Source organism: Juglans regia, chromosome 7 (assembly GCF_001411555.2).
Source record: "Juglans regia cultivar Chandler chromosome 7, Walnut 2.0, whole genome shotgun sequence".
Taxonomy (NCBI): Eukaryota; Viridiplantae; Streptophyta; class Magnoliopsida; order Fagales; family Juglandaceae; genus Juglans; species Juglans regia.
The window spans coordinates 15,379,347-15,385,472 of record NC_049907.1 but is presented as its reverse complement, the minus strand read 5'-3'; positions in this window follow the sequence as shown (position 1 = coordinate 15,385,472).

Here is a 6,126-nt window from a genome sequence, read left to right as displayed (position 1 = left end):
ATATTGAAACTATAATATTTTGTTTTTGCATTTTGAACTCTGTGAAAATGCTCATGTTTACATACTAGCATATGTTCATTGCTTACTAAGTTGTTTATAACTCACTCCTTATCTTCATAACATTTTTCAGATATTTTTATGGTCCAACTGGAGATCAAGAGTAGGAAGTATTGGAAAAGTCTGATGATCATAGATGAATGAGTGCTAAGGGTACACGTATTTTGGAGGATCATATTTAGTAGTTTTATCTCTAGCGGTTATTTTGGTACGTCAAGGTGTTTGAACCGAAAGTCCTGCAGGAGATAAAAGACTAGATTCTAATGATTAGAGAAAGGATGAGAATGGTGCAAAGTCGGCAGAAGAGTTACGCGCCAACAATAGAAGAAGAAATATGGACTTTGAAGTCAACTTTAAGGGAAAATTGAGTCCAAGGAATGTGGGATCGTACAAGATAATGGAAAAAATGAGAGCGGTTGTGTATCGTTTAGATTTACCAACTGAAATCCATGGAATCCATAATGTGTTCCATGTGTCCTCCTTGAAGAAGAGGTTTGGGGATCATACTCCAGCAGTCGTGGACCTCGATAGTATACCATTGCAACTAAACCTAACATATAAGGAAAAACCAGTGCCAATTATTAATTGGAAAGAGAAGGACTTATGTAATGGCAAGATTCCACAGATCAAAGTACTGTGGCGGAATCATAATGTATAGGAAGCAACTTGGGAGAAAGAAGTTGATATGAAAGACAAGTACCCTCATCTGTTTGGATTATAGAGTAGTTTTTGTTTTGTCTGTGAAAATGGCCTAGTTGAATTTTTATTAGCTATTTTTGTACGAGGTTGCATTGCATCAGATATTTTTTGTACTTCATTTGTTTGGATATCAAATAAAGTATGTTTACCTCAGATTTGTTATGGCCCCATATATGGTTTCTTCTATGGGATTTGTTTTTTGTCATTGACTTTAACTTTTATAGCTTTCATGGCAGGAGAGAGGAAGACTGCACGAAAGTCTACACTTTCTGCCTAAAGAGTGAGAGAAGTGAGAGAGGAGCATTGTAGGAGGTGACTCATTGATCTAGACAGGCAGATCGCTGCCTACTAGTAGGCGATCGAGAAATCACCATCTCACCCATGTCCTGGACATAAATAGTGATAGGAAGGGTTTTGAGCGGAGGGCCCTCCCCCATAAGGTGCGATTTCTACCTTGCCACCCCTCTACATGGATCGCGAGAGACAATTTTCACGCTTGGAGACCGCTTGACAAGGTAGAGTCAAGCCACATTGCCAAGAAGCGCAGTTCCGTTCCTAAGTCTGAGACATCCGAATCATCGATGTTGTTGACACATCGAGGACGTCTACTCATGCAAAGGTATATACCTGATAGCGATGATGACGGTTATTCAGTAGGTTATCCCAACGCACTTCACCAACATGATATATGACTTCGACGATGCCACACTATACTACCTACCCCAGGATACCAGTACAGTGGATTCCAACTCAACTCCACTTGCATCACCCGGCGATTCTACTGCCAATGATGAGCAATAGCCTTTGTAAGTATTATTCCTTCTTTTGTTGTGGTGTTAGTTATATTTTTATATGCGCACTCAAATTTCAAGGATAAATAGTTTTTTAGGAGGGGAGGATATAATGACCCGAAATAAATTCGATACAAGAATTTCTTTAGACTTTAGAAACACCGTGAAATCTTGAAAGGATTTCACTAATCGAGTGATTGATTAGGTTTTAGTCCGTTAGCGTAGTTGGATCCCGATCCACTATGGTGATGGAGTTTCCTTTCTATTTAATTAAGGCACTTAGGAATATAATTTTAAAAAATGAATTGCACCATTAGACTCGTATGAATATTTATGATTTTATCGTGCAATAAAATGTTTTGAGTTTGTCAGGTGAATAGTAACCCTTTTGGAGAGCATCACAAGACAATTATTCAAACATATGTCAAATTGCCATGTAGGATGTCCAAATACCCTTAGGACCTCTAGAAAAATTTTACTTGGACACATGGCACAATCCAAGCCATCCACTTCAAAACCCTAGGATACTTGCCAAGAGGAGGACAAAGTGTGTAAGAGATGGAGTGGGAATCATGGTTGTCATCATATTCTCTTACACCAATCACTATTCTATCCAACCAAATACCATTTGGTCAACTAAAATAGGGTTTCAATCCTAATGAAACTCCAAATCCTTGAAGGCCAACCGAAACCCTAAATTCCCTTGGAAAAGCCAAAACCCCAAGCGGTTTCAAAACCCTAAATAGACTTGGTTTGTAGACTTGGTTTGTAGTTAAGTGCTTACTCACTTGGTTTAGTTCCTTCCACAAGCATCCAACCACTCAAGTACACACTCTTACACCTTTATCCACTCTCTTACATCTTGGTAATAATATTTGACCAAGAAAACTTTGATTGGAACCAAACCCCTATCTAACTATACCCTAAAGAAACACCATAAAGTTAGCCCCATTTTAGTCCCACCGAAACAACCCCTTTGCCCAAGATTTTTCAACAAGTTTCCTCCTCCTTATAAGGCCATACCATGGCTGTCATGCCACCTCATAATCAGCCCCAAATACTGCCTTGATGACAAGTTAAACAAGCCCGCTCAACCTTACCCACTCAGCTAGCAACATTAGAAAAATAGCCCCATTCCCTTCAACTTTTGTAATGACTCAGCCCAATATTTCTAAGGTCGGAATATAGATAATCTTATTGGGCCTAAGTTAGGTTTAATGGACCATTTTAAATAAATTGATGGGCTATTATCTATTTAGGTTTGTATTATGTGGAACCTAAATTCGACCATATAATAAGTTTTATTTATTTAATTATATTTTAAATATTATCAGAAATTTTTTTAATGGTAATATATTACTATTATGATTTGATCAAATTCTATTAATAAAATGTATAAATTTTAATTCAGGCTATCATTATTGTTATTGTTATTGTTATTAATTTTAATTATTAATAGGATAAATGTATTTAAGTATTTTAATTTCTCTCTCTCTCACTCTCTCTCTCTCTCCCCCCCTAGTGATCCCTCATCTGCAATATAACCAACCACTCATTTTTCTCTCGATTGGTCATAAGTCTCGCCTTTGCGTTTTAAATCTCGAAGTTGTGTTTTAAATTTAGCAAATGATTTTTAAATGGAACCCAGTGTTTTAAAGTCTTTGAAATATTTTAAATGTCCAAAATTATTTTAAATAGGTTAATTTTAGTATTATTGAACCAAGCCCAGATTTTCAAGGAAGCCTTTTTATATTGTGAAGCCCTTAAAGTGATATAGTTTTAGAAAATCATTTTATTTAGATGATTTTAGTTCTTTAAGAGTATTATTTAATATTCATTGTTTCATTTTATGTTAAAAACTCTATTCATTTAGATACTTTTATTTCTCTTAGAAATATTTATAAAACTCATCATTTTATTTTATGATGAAGATTATTAATTTTAATGAAACAAAGCTTGAGTTTTATTTATCCCCATTGTATTTTTATTTCTTTTCCTGTTAATTAGTTATTTTTAAGTGTTTAAATCTCCACCGTCGGATCTAGGTTAGGGACCCTTGATGAAGGGTTGGAATTAAACCCCAAAAATCCTAACTTTTCCCCCTCACTTTCTCTCTTCCCTTTCTCTCCTCCCCTCCCTCCAGCCATTGCCCTCCCCTAGAGAATTTCTCTTCTCCAGCACCGCCCACCGCAGCCCAACTGTGCCATCACTAGGCCCAATCACCGGCCACCCCCTCCTCCTCCCCCAGCTCCACATCTCCCCCTCTCGGATCCATGCCTCTCTCCCTCTCCTATATTTCACTCTCTACCACGGCCTTCCTATCGTCATGCGTCGCCTCCAGCCACGGCCTCAGCCATCCACGACACCCCCAATCACCAACCCCTACTCCCTAGGCTACCAACGTCCCTCTTAAGCTCCCCATCGCAGGACCTTCCTCTCGGCTTCTTCTCCACCCCACAACCTTTCCACCACCACCCACAACCACCACTGCCTCAACCATCTCATGCCGCCTTGAGCTCAACCACCATGCCTCACTGCCCTGTGGGAGAAACCCTAGCTCCAGCCCTTCCAAATCATCCCTTGTTTTAGGTCACGGCAGTGACCACCAAGGGGTAGTCACCTCCCAAACTAGTGGCTTTAGATGCCGCGGGACCTTGTTGGATAGCAAGCGATTCAATGAGTCAGCCCTGATGCATGATATAATTTCTATTCCTTTCCTTCGATAGTTATTTTATTTGTGAAACTTGATTAGCATTATGGACTGTGCTGTTGTTGTGAAGTGTGTGGTGTTGTGAATTGTGATCTGTGTGCTATTGTCGTGATGTGCTGTGTGATGTGTTATGAAGTGTGGGATGGTTGCGTAGCTGTGGAGTGTTCTGTGGATGGTGATGTGAATTGAGGGGATCACGGTGCAATTTGGAAGTGGTTGAGAATTGTGTAAAGTGTTGGGATAATTGTGTAGTTTGTGAAGTGGCATGATATCAAGTGAAGTGTTGGGATTGTGAAGGTTGGGGAAATCTATGAAGCGTAATGATTGTATAGGTTTGAGTTGGACATTAGTGTCAGTGTATGAAGTTTATTTATACAAGCGAGCGTTTTAGTGGATTATATGTTAATCTTAGGTGATAAAAGGAGTATGGTACATGTGTAATTTGGTTGGACGCATGTGTCGAACAGATTTACCATATGTAATGGATAATCTGTCTTAAGTATGAATACACGATGTTTAAGCTTTAGACTTGGTTTAATGTTGTGTATTATGCTTGGTTGGGATTTTGATGAAGTGTTGGTTTGATTACTCATGATGATGAAATGGTTGTGTGTATTGACTAGAGTTGAGATGTATAACCTGGTTGGTTCAAGTTATGCATCAGGATGCATGGTTTGATAGGAAGAGTGTGATGACGGTGATTATGTCTTAACCTTGGAAGTGAATCATGGAGGTTCACAATAAAGGATAAGAACATGGAGTAGAATGTTGTGTTCGAAAAGGTGACCTCAAGTGGGTCCCAAGCTAGAGGTTCGAGAATTTTGAGAAACGTGATAAAGAAAAACATAGAGGATGGAATTGGAAAGTAGAGTGTGTCTAAGTGAAGGAAGTCCAAGTCAATAGTAGTTTATGTATTTTATAAGTTTAGTTACTTATGCACTTGAAAAGGGAATGACTTTAAGGTTATGTATGCATGTAGGTTACCATCTGACATGCACATGAATGGATTGCATGAAATATAAATGGCATGGAGTCCAGGTAAGTATTATGTTTATACTCTTATAGAGTTTTCTAAATGATATGAAATGAAAAAAAAAATGTTTCTCTTTATGATGCTTTATGAAATGAAATGAAATGACATTTTATGAAAGTATGCTAAATATTAATGTTTAAAGGTATATGTATGTAATGACCTTCTTTGGCAGCCCCTATTTATGCACCTAAAGTAATAGTTATATGCATGTGAATGAATGTTATACGTAGTAGCTTGATGCTTTGAATTGATGTTTAAACAATGCGATGAAAGTGTATTTAAATGACGCTATGAACTGATATTAAATGAGGTTATGAAATGAGTTTTAAATGATGATATGAAATGATGTTTAAGGAATGCTATAAAATGATGTTTAAGCTCATGTTTTTAAGTGATGTTTATGAAATGAAATAGACTAGTGAATGAATGAATGAAAGGAATGAAAATGAAAGGACTAAAAGGAATGAATGAATGTTTTAATATATGAAAATACGTAACGGCCATGACTGAATGAATGAATGATGGTACCAATGGATTGGACAAACTGCAATGCCGGGTAAGTAGTACTGGTAGTGCTCTCAGTGCTACCCCCTGACTGAAAGGGATTCCCAACCTATGGCCACGAGCGGTACACACTGTTACACCTCGTGTGTTGTGGTTAGCGGCCTTTTGGACCCGATTTCGCCCGTCGCCGTGGGCTGGGAATCCCTCAGTCAGGATGGCATCACTAGATGTACTGCCAATTGAACCGATCTGGCATTGCAATCTGCTCCTCAATTTGGTACAATCCTCATTCAGTCATGGCCGTTACGTAACTTCATACATTAAAACATTCA